The sequence below is a fragment of the Eleutherodactylus coqui genome, chromosome 4, assembly GCF_035609145.1.
Source record: "Eleutherodactylus coqui strain aEleCoq1 chromosome 4, aEleCoq1.hap1, whole genome shotgun sequence".
Taxonomy (NCBI): domain Eukaryota; kingdom Metazoa; phylum Chordata; class Amphibia; order Anura; family Eleutherodactylidae; genus Eleutherodactylus; species Eleutherodactylus coqui.
In genome coordinates, this window is record NC_089840.1 from 13254992 (window position 1) to 13269819 (window position 14828).

General features: G+C 43.8%; 1 protein-coding gene across 2 annotated transcripts in view; it reads left to right on the plus strand.

Annotated features, from left to right (window-relative positions):
• Positions 1 to 14828, plus strand: part of ADAMTS5 (ADAM metallopeptidase with thrombospondin type 1 motif 5) — a 115586-nt gene that overhangs the window by 59161 nt on the left and 41597 nt on the right. The gene's annotated exons all lie outside the window — the stretch shown is intronic.

The following is a 14828-nucleotide window of genomic DNA, read 5'->3' on the forward strand; positions in this document are numbered from 1 at the left end:
CTAAACTGGTGCATAACACTGTAAAGGTCCTCCTCCTCAAATGTGGTAAAGTGACGAGCATTGTTGCCTTGCAGCACTGGGGGCCTAGCCTCCTAGGTTCAAATCTGTCCAAGGACAACATCTAATTGGTCAGATTTAAACCTATGACCCAAGCACTGTGAAGCAACAGGCTAACCACTTAGCCACCTTGCTTCTTCTGCCTTTCTCCTTCTCTTCCTTGCTTCTTCCTCCTAATCGGAGAAGAAGAAGAAACACAAAATACAGACTCCATGCAGATGTTGTTCTTGGTCAGATTTTTACCTAGAACCCCAGCTCTATAAGGCAACAGTGCTAACCACTGAGCCACCATGCTTCTTTTGCCTTCTTCCTCCTCCAGAGTACAAGAAGAAACAGGAGGAGGAAGAGAAGGAGCAGGAGGGGTAAATTTTAGTGAGTTCAGCTTAAATGAATAGCATGAGGTTCAGGTTCGCACCATATTTTTAGCAAAATTTGACCAGAAACCATGTTTAACTGTTTCAGCTCGCTCAATGCTACCTGCTAAAATCAGCAGTTTGTCGGATCGAGACCTAATCTGCATGGTTAAAAGTGAAAGCAAAGTCAGCCAAACTTGCCAATTCCTGTGGGATCAGCTGACCATCGTATATGTATGTTGGTGCAACATCTCCTCCCTAAAAGATGATGTGTGTGTGTGAGGGGATGGGGGGGGGGGGGGGGGGGGGAACGCACATTGAATTTCAAGAAAGTAAGTGGCCACCAGAGGTGTCTGGCAGTCATTCGATCGCTTCTTCCGTTTGACAACACTTGCAAACTCGACTGAGCGTACATATATATGGGGGATATCAGGAGGGATAGCTGTCAGCCAGACAAGCATTTTGCTGACAGCTATCTTGTCCTCTTGTCCAATACCCCTACACACATGCATGCTTGGCTCATTGACAGATGTATGTCTATAGGCTGCAGAGAGGGTATACTGCCAGCAAAACTTGAGAACAAAAGGATCAGGCAGTTGAAATCAGAAGCTACCATACACATTAGATGATTGGCCAGATCTACCAGACTCGGGGAGTTTAGCTGATGGAAATATAATGTACATTGCTAGCCTAAAGGTGCCCACACACATGAGAGTGCAGCCTGCTGAACCTGCTTACTTTGGCAGGACCAGCTTATGTGCCTGGTGGTGTGCCACCTCTCCTATGATGGATGTTGCTGAGGGAAAGAAGGGTCACACATGCAACATTTCAACATACTCAATCCTTTGTTCTCATGGGAGTTAAGCTGCCACCAGTGGTGTCTGGTAATGGTTTACTCCTGTCTCTCCATTGACAACACACGCATGCAAGCAAAGGAGAGGGAGTGGGTCAGGAGGAATAGCTGTTGGCCAACAGTGGCTGAAGGTGTATGGGTACCTTACGGAAGTTGCTCTATGAACAACCAATACACTGCCCAGGCAACTACTGCAATGATAAAATCAGCATCATACTAGTAGACTATCAGAGAGACACATAAGGGCTGTGCTCTACAATAAGCCACTTTAGAACAAAGGGGGCCATATACTGCTCGTGCAATGAGGCTCAGTAAGTAAGGGGGCACTACCACACCAATAGCTGAATCCTACTTATAGACTATCGAGAAGCATACCTACAGTGAGTTATTAGACACCAAGGGGCCTAGATACTGCTCTTGCCTAGGGGCCTCTGGCTGTCTCGGCTCACTCCACCCAGAAATGAGACCCTAAGGATTGAGAAGATGGCACCAGACCAGAAATATAAAATATGCTCAATCTTTGTAAACTGATGGATTCATTTTCCAGAATTTGCTACGCAGGAAACTTCCATCTACCATAAAATAATATTTTTTTTAGCTTTTTAATCATCTGTCCTTTGAGGTTTGTGGGCGATTTGACTGAAATTAGTCTGAAGAAGCCTCGCATACCACAGAGACAATTTTAGATCCTATTTTACGGAGATGAAATTCGATGCGTCTGGTGCCCAGAATTGTCTGCTACATGACTTCTCACATTCCAACTCTCCAGGGTCGGGGCAGTTGTTACCAATTATTGAGCAAACAGGAAGAGTTGTGAAATTTGTCGCGGCTCTATTTATATTATTGCAAGTATTTACAAAGTTCAGTCTAGATTTCAGAGCTATTTTACCAGGTCATTGGGTTCCTTGCTTCATGATTTCCTCAGTTTCTCCAAAGAGATCAAATCAAGTCAAATTGTGAAGTCTGAATCCAATCGAGAATCTGTGGGATGTAATGAAAAAACAAGTCCAACCCACGGAGGCCGCACCTCACAATTTAAAGCACTTTAAAAAGACCTGCTGCTAACGTCTTAGTGCTGGAGACCACAGATAGCCTTCAGATGTCTCGGGGATGGTGGTGGTGGTGGTGGTGGTGGTGGTGGTGGGGGGGGGGGGGTTGGTGTATGCTTCAATGGGTTACAGCTGGTAGCACAATTGGAACCTACAGATGTGGCAAACTTTAACCTGGCATTTAGCTTGTTACATTCTTAATCAAGGGATCATATTACAATGTTGTAAATCGAGTTAGCATGATAGGTGGTCATGTTAATAATTGCTACATTTGTACACAATATTAGGCAAGTTGTTTTAAGGTTATAAATAGTCAGTGTTTAATGGTCAAACATGATCCAGCAGAGCCATATAAGTCCCAGCATAGCCATATAAGTCCCAGCATAGCCATATAAGTCCCAGCATAGCCATATAAGTCCTAGCATAGCCATATAAGTCCCAGCATAGCCATATAAGTCCTAGCATAGCCATATAAGTCCTAGCATAGCCATATAAGTCCCAGCATAGCCATATAAGTCCCAGCATAGCCATATGAGTCCCAGCATAGCCATATGAGTCCCAGCATAGCCATATGAGTCCTAGCATAGCCATATAAGTCCCAGCATAGCCATATAAGTCCCAGCATAGCCATATAAGTTCCAGCATAGCCATATAAGTCCCAGCATAGCCATATAAGTCCTAGCATAGCCATATAAATCCCAGCATAGCCATATAAGTCCCAGCATAGCCATATAAGTCCTAGCATAGCCATATAAGTCCCAGCATAGCCATATAAGTCCTAGCATAGCCATATAAGTCCCAGCATAGCCATATAAGTCCCAGCATAGCCATATAAGTCTTATTGGAGCCTGTGAAGTGATCATATCCAACATTAATAGTTTTAATAACTATATAGATAATTATTAGTACGTAATGTTGAGATAACAAGGTATTTCTTGAGTGTGACGGCCATATTTGGTGTCTTTTTGTATCTATTATATAGTCTAATACACACTATCCTACCAAAAGTAATTGGACACCTGAACAAAAATCAAAATGAGTATTTTCATCTGTTAATACTTAGTGAGGCTCCTTTGGCCCTAATGACATTGATACTCTCCGTTGCATAATTTGGACTAACATGTGATGAACCTCAGCTGGTTTTTCCCTTTATTCATCTTATACACGTCTAACGAGTTCTCTTAAAGAAGATGCATCGGCCCGTCTGCAATGGTGCAAGGAGCGTCCTCAGTGGACAGTTGAGCAATGGAAGAACTTTCTATAGGATGATGAATCAGACTAGTCTGTCTTCATATCAGATGGATGTGCCTGGGTGTGGGAGATGCTGGGGAACACATTTTGCCGGAGTGTGTTGGGCCAACAGTTAAGGATGGTGGGGATGTCTTACGTAGCATGGTCTTGGTCCGTTGGTTGTAGTGACAAGAACCATGAACACGGAGCTGGACCCTGACATTCTAGACAATAATGTACTTCCGACAATGTGGTAATACTCCGGGAATGGTCGGCCATACTTCCCACAAGACAACGCGCCTTGTCACAAATCCAATAATGTTTTTCAATATTTTGAGAATATGGATGTTCCATGATTGGACTGGCTGAACCCTACTGAACATCTCTGGGATGAACTGGAATATTGGGTCAGGAAAAGTAGACAGCGTCCATCTTATTTAAGAGAACTCACCAGACAAGATGAATGGATGGAAACACCAGTTGACGTTATTAGAAAGTGTACCACAAAAAGTATTCAATGTTATTAGGGCCAAAGGACCCCCACTAAGTATTGACATGGAGATAAATACTACTTTTGATTCTTGTGCAGGTGTCCAATTACTTTTGATAGGATAGAATGTCCGAGAGGCTCCAAGAAAAGGGGGAAACCTCCTGGACTCTTAGACTTCACAAGTCTCCCGTTCACCGCAGAACCCTACTGGAACCTCCCAAAAGTCAGTGCTCCCCTCCCTGGGAATTTTTTTATTTATGACACCAAGCTAACTGCTACACTAAACTTATAGCACTTTTGGCACTTCCTCCGGCAGCCTTTCGTGTTGAGCCGCAGAGACCACAGTTGAGTGCAGCTAGTGGGAGCAACTAGGGTCTTGGCCTTGTGAAGTGAGCGAATTGCAGTAGTGCCAAGAGGTAAAACAGACAATGGCTATCCAATTAGGTTTCTGATGAGGATCTGCTTTTGAAAAATGGAGGATGTGGGGTGTATCTAAGATGGTACCAAGATGTTTCTTTTTTCCTACACAGGAAACATGGTCTACGGACTAAAATGTTGTACACTCGGAAAGCTTTCCACTAATAATAATGCATTAAAAAAAAACGAGCTGGGAAGCATATTTTTATATAAAAAGTTGGATCCAGTCCTTTTTGTAGCTCGCTCTTTGCACAGTATAGATAACATGAATACTTTTTTTGTGTATGCGGCTCTACTCAAGTGTAATCCCATTTTTGGTTTGAACTTGGTCCAAATAGCGTCTCTCACTGATCTCCTGACCTCGTGTCGTATTTGGATGGACCTGCTTATCCTCGAAGTATTAACGGACTTTGTCAACACAGCTGTGTTTTCCCAACCGAGACCGCTATCCCTTCTGCCTTACGATATATTTCCGTATTCCTTACATTTTCCCTAAAGCATATCATTTTTGACTTGCTTTTGATTTCTGTGAGGTCGGCAAATTTTGGCATTATTGATTTATCAATACCGGCTTGAGTGCGGATGAAACTTTAACTTTTTGAACTTAACTTTTCCTCTTACGGGATTGCTGTTCTCCACTGTGGCCCCTGGTGACCGCTCCGGGCTCTTGACTACCTCCGGTAGTAGGGAGCTGTCACACTTCCCGACCTGGGGCTTTATTCTATAGAATAAAGCCTAGACACCCAGAATATGAAAACATGTATGGGTGGTCACTAAAGGGTTGAAGGGGTTTTACCATCGAAGACATTCATTTACAGAATAGTAGCAAATGTGGTATCCCGACGACAGGACTCCTGGCATATGTAAATAAATGAAGCTTATTTTTGGCACTGGCGTCTGTATGTTGTCTCATTTTTTTTTTGTATGTGGCACTGTGCGGAGGGCACACTCTGGCTGGCACTGATTAGGGCACAGTGTAACTATGGCATTGCAATGCACCCAGCAACGACTAATCCCAATCTCTTTAAAGCGGTTCATGGTATTTGCTCAGTTACTGGCAAGAAGCTCTTGAATTTCTGCAGCATCTCATGTTTTTAGTATAAGGAATGATGTATTCCCTGCTATCGATTATTATGGAGAATCATTTCAAATGCCGCCTTATGTTTTTATATGGTTACAGATTTCTTGGTGGCTTCTAATATTCTTGTCATGTGCAGTAGGGGTAGACAAGCTAATATATTCATACCACCCATGCCCTTACCTTCCCTGCCTGTCCGTTCATAGCCTGCTTTCTCTAGCCGGGTGTTGTGCCTATCGGCTACAGCTCGCGCTACAGCCTCTCCTCTTTCCTCTCCTCCACAAGCTCCAGTCCATGGTATCCTCAAGGCCTTCTGTGCAACAGATACAACACTATTCTTATGGTTTATCTCCTTACACAAGTGTTTGTTATGCCTAGCGCACTCATCAAGTTACATCAGTCAGTCTGCCGCATTTCAATGGGGGTCAAAAGTGTGGAAACAACCATATACAATGAAAATGATTTGGCAGATGGTAATGCAGTTTTATATACAAACTGTGCAGGAAGCGAGAAAGTTAAGCGATGTCCTCGAAATGACGGCCATTTTGAATTCCGACCTCTTAGATTCAACTTTAATGTTTTGCAGTGGGAAGGTAAGTGTGTGATATAGCAATCTGCATAGAATGTAGCCAGAGAAATGGTATTCTTCATTTTAACATAACTGCATTCGTTCTGATGTTGATACAATGAATTTTCTCTATTACAAGTAGAGATGAGCGAACGTACTCGTCCGAGCTTGATGCTCGGGCGAATATTAGGGTGTTCGGGATGTTCGTTATTCGTAACGAACACCACACGATGTTCGGATGTTCGGGTTACTTTAACTTTCTTCCCTGAGAAATCTTTTCTATATGCGCTCAATGGGGCCGGCGGCAGCAGCGCCAACCCCATTGAGAACATATAGAAGACAAATCCTTCTTCTCTGCCACAGCTGTAACAGCTGTGACAGAGAAGAACGATGTTTGCCCATTGAATTCAATGGAACCGGCAATACAGCCTACTCCACTGAATGCAATGGGCTGCCGGCGATCGCGGGATGAATTGTCGGAAAGGGGTTAAATATATAAGCCCTTTCCTGCAATTCATCCAGAAATGTGTAAAAATAAAAAATATATATATACTCACCTGGTGCCGACAGACGGAGTTCAGCGCGGCAGGCTGCAGTTCTCCTGAACTGCTCTGAACAGCTGTGAGTAGTATTCAGCAGCCGGGGATTTAAAATCCCCGCCTGCTGAATAAGATGCCTCTGAATGGTCACAGCCTGACCAATCAGAGGCCAGCCCTCACTCACACCCATTCATGAATTCATGAATGGGTGAGTGAGGGCTGCCTCTGATTGGCTCAGGGGCAGGAGAGCTGTGACCATTCAGAGGCATCTTATTCAGCAGGCGGGGATTTTAAATCCCCGGCTGCTGAATACTACTCACAGCTGTTCAGAGCAGTTCAGGAGAACTGCAGCCTGCCGCGCTGAACTCCGTCTGTCGGCACCAGGTGAGTATATATATATTTTTTATTTTTACACATTTCTGGATGAATTGCAGGAAAGGGCTTATATATTTAACCCCTTTCCGACAATTCATCCCGCGATCGCCGGCAGCCCATTGCATTCAGTGGAGTCGGCTGTATTGACGGCTCCATTGAATTCAATGGGCTAACATCGTTCTTCTCTGCCACAGCTGTTACAGCTGTGGCAGAGGAGAACTTGCTGTGTCGTTCCCATCATTTTCTTGAATTGCCTAGATTTTCACACATGAAAACCTTAGCGAGCATCGGCGAAATACAAAAATGTTCCTGTCGCCCATTGACTTCAATGGGGTTCGTTATTCGAAACGAACACCCGAACATCGCGGGAAGTTCGTTTCGAATAACGTGAACCCGAACATTTTGGTGTTCGCTCATCTTTAATTACAAGCAATGAGAATGATGGCGTTCTCATGCAAAACATGCTGAGATCATGCTTATGTCAGACGAATGAAGCACATTGCTCTGCCATCGCCACAGATTTCAATCAACCAGACCTCCCGTTACCAACAGTGCAGTTGGCAAACTCCTTTCCAAACCCCAAGAAACAGGATCTGCCCCTGACGAACCAAAATCTGGATAACCGAAAGCCCTTACTAATCAAGCATCAGCAACTGATGTTCTTGCCTAATTCATCAGTAACTGTTTTTGGTCATCCAAACTTTAGTTTAACAGCGACAGACCCTGTTTCTCTGAATTTGGAAAGAAGTTGGGCCACTGCACTGTGATTAATGGGAGGTCTGGTTGGGTTGGGGTGATTGTGGCGATAAAATGTCTGCTTCGTTCTCCTGACATGAGGACGATCTCAATGCGGTTTGCTTGAGATAACGCCATCATTCACATCGCCTGCAATGAAGAAAATCACTATGTGAACATGACAATGAGTAAAGTTATATTAAAATGAAGCACACCACTGTTTTTCTGGTGCAATTCTGTGCCAGTATGACCTATCACACACCTACCTTCCCATTGGAAAAATGTAGAGTTGAATCCAAGATGCCGATTCAAAATGGCCGTCATATTGGTGATATGGCCTAACCGATTTCCCCTTAAGCTATCATGCAAAATTGCATCACTGTCTGCCATATCATTTTCATCCCATATGGGTGTTTTCACCCTTTCGTGAGACCCTCTATAAGGTCAATGCTAGCAATTTACCACTCCCCCATTTTATTTTGGCCACTGTATATGATAACTTTCTGTTAGGGAGTTGCTGTTACGCAGTTGTCTGCTATTTTAACAGAAGCAGAGCCTCGTTTTAAGGCGGTATGTAAAAGCAGGCCTAATCCTAAACAGATGGGTCTTCTGCAACTGGATAGACACACACTCTAATATGATGGGATGGAGATAATAGTACAAACTTTTACATATACTTATGTGCTCAGCCAAAGATTAACGCTTCTCAGAAAATCATGTTTTAACTTTGCAATAGTAAACCCTAGATTAATACGGAAAGTGCAGCTGTGCTGAAATAGAGCGCTTACTGGACGCCAAGCAGAAGTGTGGCACTGAATAACATAAAGCCCCGTCGATAGGAAGACGGATGGCTCATGAATTTATAAAGGACACGCAGGTTATTGCCTTGGAATGCAAGGACTTAGGAGAAGCAGACAGCTACGGCATTCAGGGGGCAAAGCAAGGGGCATGGAGTGGGCAGAAATCAAATAATTCAGAGGGAAATACTATAAGGCAACGGAGGCATTGGTTATAGGATAACGTCCCTGATGCACCAGCATTATGAGCTTGGCGCAGTCAGTGCAGCAGGCTATGATAAGACTCCGGTACTCAACACTGTTCTATAAAAATAGAATAATTGCTACAGTTATGAAAGGGCATCTGTCATGGCAGCGCAGCTTCATTTATCTATAAAACATGTCCTACTCTGTAATTCTGTGCTGCCTCATTTTCTAATAGCAGTCAGAGTTTTGTTTTTCCTGATTCAGAGCTGTAAATCTATAAAATTAGAAATAAATGATAATGTGCTGCCTACAGCCACCACTAGGAGGAGCTCAGGAGCTTAGCATATACTGAGTTATTATTGAGTGCAATGGACAGACAGTATGCAGTAAGTTTCTCAGCTCTCCCTGGTGGCAGTTGCAGAATTTTATAATTAAAAGGGGTTGTACCAAGATGATATGTTGTGCCTCATCCACAGGACAAGGATATATTGCTGATCAGTTGGAGTTTCATCGCTGAGACCCCCACTGATCTGGGGAATGGGACTCCTGTGTCCCACCCTCCTGTTCACTGTCGTAGTTGCTTCTCCGCTCACCGTGATGGGACTCAAAAAGCGGCGCTGGCTGAGCATGCACAGTCAGCGCTCCATTCATTTCAATGGGGTAATGAAAATAGCTCAGCAGCACCCACTTGGCTATCTCAGCCATCTCATTGAAAATGAAAGGAGTGCTAGTGCGCGTGTATGATCAGTGCTCCATTCAGTGTCCTCCACAGTGCAGGGGCTACAGAAACCCTGCAGTGAAGAGGATGGAGACATGAGACCTCTGTTCTCGAGATCAACAGGAGTCTCAGCGGTGATACCCCCACCAATCAGCAAGTTATCCCCTGTCCTGTGGATAGGAGATAACTCACAATTGTGGTATAGCCTTTTCTATGCTATAGAAACCTTTTGTGCATGAAAAATCAGTACACACATCTCTAAGTCCCTGCAGAAAAAAAAAAAGATTCACTTATCTGTTTTTTTGCAATGAGTTTTCCTTCTGATGCATTCATGGTTGGTTTGCAGGCTCTCCTACATTCAGGTTTCTGGCTCCAGGGCATTACCAGCACTGATTAGATAGAAAATCAGCAGCTGCTCTGCTCTTTATGGATCAATAAACAAGTACTATTTGGGATTGCTGGTTGTGCTGCTCAACCTATTTTCTACTTGGATGATGTTGCTAGCCCTTGGAGTCAGGACTTGCTGAGATTTGCACATCAGATCCGCACCTCGCACCCAGCGGTGCATTCCAGTGGAGTGCTGCTGCACCCATTTTCTTGTTAGCACTGATTAGATAGTCTCTCTCATGAAGGTGCATAAGCACAGCTCCCTTCTTCTATTTCAAAAGGTTGTGTAGCCTAGCCACGCCCACTCAATACTACACAGCTATCTCTCCAACTATCTCATCCTCTGCCTGAGTAGCTGCTGCTAAGAACATAAAATCCACCAAGAGCTAATTACAGCCCTCTGTGATAGTAGCTTTCTCTGCTGCACTCTCCGCTCTCTGTCCTCCCGATCTCCTCCACCATACCCCAGCACAGTAATACAGCTCTCTATTATAGCTCAGTGGAAAAACAGAGAATACATGTTCACAACAGGAAAGGGGGCTAGGCAAGGAGCTGTAAGTATACTCTGACAGTCTGCAGTCCCTTAGAAAAACACACTCCAGTCTAAGTAAAGAGTGCCCTGGATTGAAGTCCACCTAATATATGTTAGGAGGCGCAAGCACATCAGTGGCTGTGTTTAGGATGGTAATGCTGTGCAAGAAGTGCAGAGGAAAGTGGGTGGGTCTTCTCAGAAGCATTGGCGCTGATCTGAAAATATGAAGGTATTACCAAGTCCCTCATTACATGGTTTCTAGCAAACCCCTTTCATAGTTTGGTGCATATTTGGCAAAGTTATGTGCCCAACTTGAAATCTACACCACATATAATAGAAGTTGTTTAGCTTTACCCAGCAATTTATGCCAGTATCATGGCATGAATTATAGTAAATTCCATGAACCAAAGTGTAACAATGCTGGATGGCACAAGATGGCAGAACTGGACTTCACCTATAGTACTCACCTTTCCTGGGTACTAACAGTCCCAATATTCAAATACCCCGAAAACGTATAGTAGGGCTAAATTATGTGATAGCTGGACATTGGACTAATATGAACCAAGTATTAATACTAGTAAGTAGAGATGAGCGAGTATACTCGCTAAGGCACATTACTCGAGCGAGTAGTGCCTTATTCGAGTATCTGCCCGCTCGTCTCTAAAGATTCGGGTTCCAGCAGCGGGCCGGGAGCGGCGGGGGAGAGCGGGGAGGAACGGAGGGGAGATCTCTCTCTCACTCTCTCCCCCCCGCTCCCCCCTGCTCACCGCCGCAACTCACCTGTCACCCGCGCCGGCAGCCGAATCCTTAGAGACGAGCGGGGAGATACTCGAATAAGGCACTACTCGCTAGAGTAGTTTGCCTTATCGAGTATGCTCGCTCATCTACTAGTAAGTAACAATAATGCAAGAAGTAGAACTCACCAACAAATGCTGAGGGTAGTCTGATGACAGTTTCAGATAATGAAGCGCCTCTTGATGGTGTACAGATAGTAAACTGGCAATACCTGAACATAACTCCAGCTTTCCCTAAGTTTCTCCATAGTCTATCACTGACACTGACCCTAAAACCAGACACCACTGTTTATGAGTATCCCTAAAGATGTCCCTATTGGAAACCCTATCTGAAACACTAACCTTCTGACAAAGCATGAGAGGGTACTAAGACAGAAAAATATAAACTGAGCACAGCTGAACTAAGAAGCAAGGTAAGATAGATACAAATGGAAAAGCCAATGACAAGCAATAAAGCTTAAAATCAAGAACTTGACTAGAAAATAACCACAGGAGGTAACTACTCTTACAAGAAACAAAAGTTAGACTAGGACAAGATGCCAAAAGCATAGAATGATAGAATAAGGGTTCCTGCACACTTGCGTTTTTTTCATGCGTTATGTCTGCTTTTTTTTTCACAAGATTGTCAATGGGACTTTCTAATGTCAAAACGCTTTGCAAGTTGGTGCGTTTTTAGCATTAGAAAGTCCCATTGATAATCGCTTGAAAAAAAAAGCAGTGATATCGCGAGAAAAAAGGCAAGTGTGCAGGAGCCCTAAATATGGGATTTACATGCACATAGTTTACGCTATAACCAGCAACACATTAAACATTCCTTCTTTCTGCATATAGAGGCTAGCTAATGAGAAACTTCTCCCCAAATGAGGCTTAGCTGAACCAGAATGGTCAACTGACCCACTCTACTAGATCAGCTGTGAGAAAGTAGCACAGCAACTACCCCAACAATAAACTAGAGGACAAGAGATGTGGAAACACAGGAAACCTCTTTCTGGTCATAATACAAAGGCCAATCCTCCACTTGCTTCCATGCATGCAATGCAGTTCCTCTGGAGTCCTGCACAGGTTCTCGCCATTCATAAACATTCAGCCAACCAACCAGTAGTGTTGAGTAAACCAAACCAGTAGAACCTTGTTTCAAGTCCTGAACACTGATGTAGAACACCGCTAAAAGCCATTAAAGCCCGTATAACCCTCTGAGAGTTAGGCAGTGTTGTACACCAGTTTTAGGGAGTTTGGTTAACTTCCAGTTTGGTTCAAACAAATTCGGACTGAACCAAACCATTTGCAAAAGTTTGGCAAATAGTCGGAACAGAACTTTTCAAAACTTCACTCATCACTGCCATCCAGGGTTTGGCCTGCTCTCTCTCCGAGAGGCGCAGAGCAGCCCCATAATCCTCCACTGTCGTGTCCACCCCCGTACCAGAGACATCACAGTCCATAACCTCCTTCCGTCATTAGAATGAAGAACGTTTCTTGTAGTTCTGCTCTGTGAGCCAAAGTAATGATAAAGATGATTTTTTTTATTCTGGGGGGAAAGAATAGGAACAAAGTAAATGTATTCCATTATTATTTCATGAGACGGATCGTTCCTTTGTCGAGTCCTATTAGCTTTCTGGCACAGTTAATTATTCTGATAAAGAAATACAAAGCATATTTCTTTATCAGGCGTAATAACATTAAGCGAGGACCATGGCAGCTCACCATTGAAGTTCAGTGCCAGGCATTGCTTTGAGCTGAGTAACTGCTTGAAGTTTGTTTGAGGACACTGTAGAATAAACTCCGCGAACTTTCATACTTTTGTTTAGGACACGCAGATTTTGTCATTTATTTTTCTATTTCTCTGAGATAAAATGTCCTTTTTTTATGTGGCCGCTACTGATTATTACGCAAGCCGGATAAAGCCAGCGCAATTCTATTGAAACTCTTCCTGGTTTTACTGCTTTATATGCTAATGTTGGGAAATGAGTCGCCTAAGGTAAAGACAATGAAGATATATCACGTAACAGTCTTAGACACTTCTCCTAGTCATTTATCTATTTGTCTAACACGGTCCATATGCGTTCTGCAGGCTGTAATTGGGTTTGTTTTGAATTTATCATGACTTATTAGAAAAAGTGACATTTATCAAATAAGCATGGATGTGATTGCGTCAATGAGCGGGGGAATTGGTTTATTCATTACAGAAAACAGTTAGGCTAAACATTCAAAATTAAAAGGGTTGTCCAGGGTGAGAAAAACAAGGCTGCTTTCTTTCAAACACAGCGCCACCCTTGTCCATAGGTTGTGTCTGGTATTACAGCTCAGCTTGCATTCACTTTAATGGAGTTGAGCTGGAAAACCACACACAACCTTATGGACAAGGGTGGCGCTGTGTTTGGAGAAAAGCAATCATCTTTTTTTAGCCCTGGTCAACCACTTTACTTGACTGCTAAAGCTACTCTTAACCCTTTCCAATCCACTGACTGACCTCTGAAGACATTATGATTTAAGGCTGTACAGCTCCGATGTTGGAAGACGTCCTTCGGGGTTCTCTTACTGTAGATTGCCAGCCTCTCTGCTATCGGAGTCTATCCAACGTGTCACCTCATGCAGTACTGGCTTTAGCCAGCAGATAGCGCTGTTGTATAATGACAGAAAAAGAGTAAGCCCCCTAGGAAAACCAGGATACAAATTGGATTGGAAAGGGTTAAAGAAGGGCCTGAGGGTCAAACCGAGGGGGCTCATAAACTCTTCTTATAGCCCAAATAGATAAGTCCCAATGATAAGAATGTACAGGGCACCAACCATTCGTGTTTACGAGAGGCATATTTAGGCTGGTGGCAATGCCCACTTTTGGATCCATCCAGCCAGATAGTTTTCATTCTCCGTGCGGCAGCATCTTGTGGAGCTACATGAATCATCCTGCTCCTGCCTGTCTCCACCCCTCTGATGCTGACAGCCCATTGGTGCCCTCACAACACAATTGCTTAGTCCAGCATCAATATTTATGTTATGAGCTTGGTTCTAGTGCTGTATTTATATTACAAGCTTGGTTCTGGTACTGTATGTTATGAGCTTGGTTCTGATGCTGGATTTGTTATGAACTCGGTTATGGTATTGCATTTATGTACAGAGATGGGTTCCAGTGGTGTATTTGTGTTGTGGGCTTGGTTTGTGCTGTATTTATGTACTGAGCCTGGTTCTGGTTTGGATATGCTGCAGTCTTGCTGCTCTCTGCAAAAGCAGAATATAGGCATACTGCCTATCAACGTAATATATGTCCTTCATTTTCCTTATGACTAAAAAAAAAATCCATACAGGGTGCCACTTGAGCTAAGACTGGCACTGGCAACATGTCAGGGGACTTGAATAACCATACTCATTGCTAGTCCAGTCAGGGGCGTCACTATAGAGGGTGCAGGGGATTTGGTTGCACCCGGGCCCAGGAGCCTTAAGGGGCCCATAAGGCCTCTCTTCTCCATACAGGGAACCCAGTACTATGAGTAAAGCATTATAGTTGGGGGCCCTGTTACAAGTTTTGCATCGGGGCCCGGGAGTTCCAAGTTACACCTCTGAGTCCAGTCTACTATGTAGGGATAGTGGTGTCATGGCCAACCACAGAGGTGTACGGCTTTTGGTCTCATTTTAGGAGGGACCAATCATGTGTCTGACCAGTGGCTTTGATAGCCTG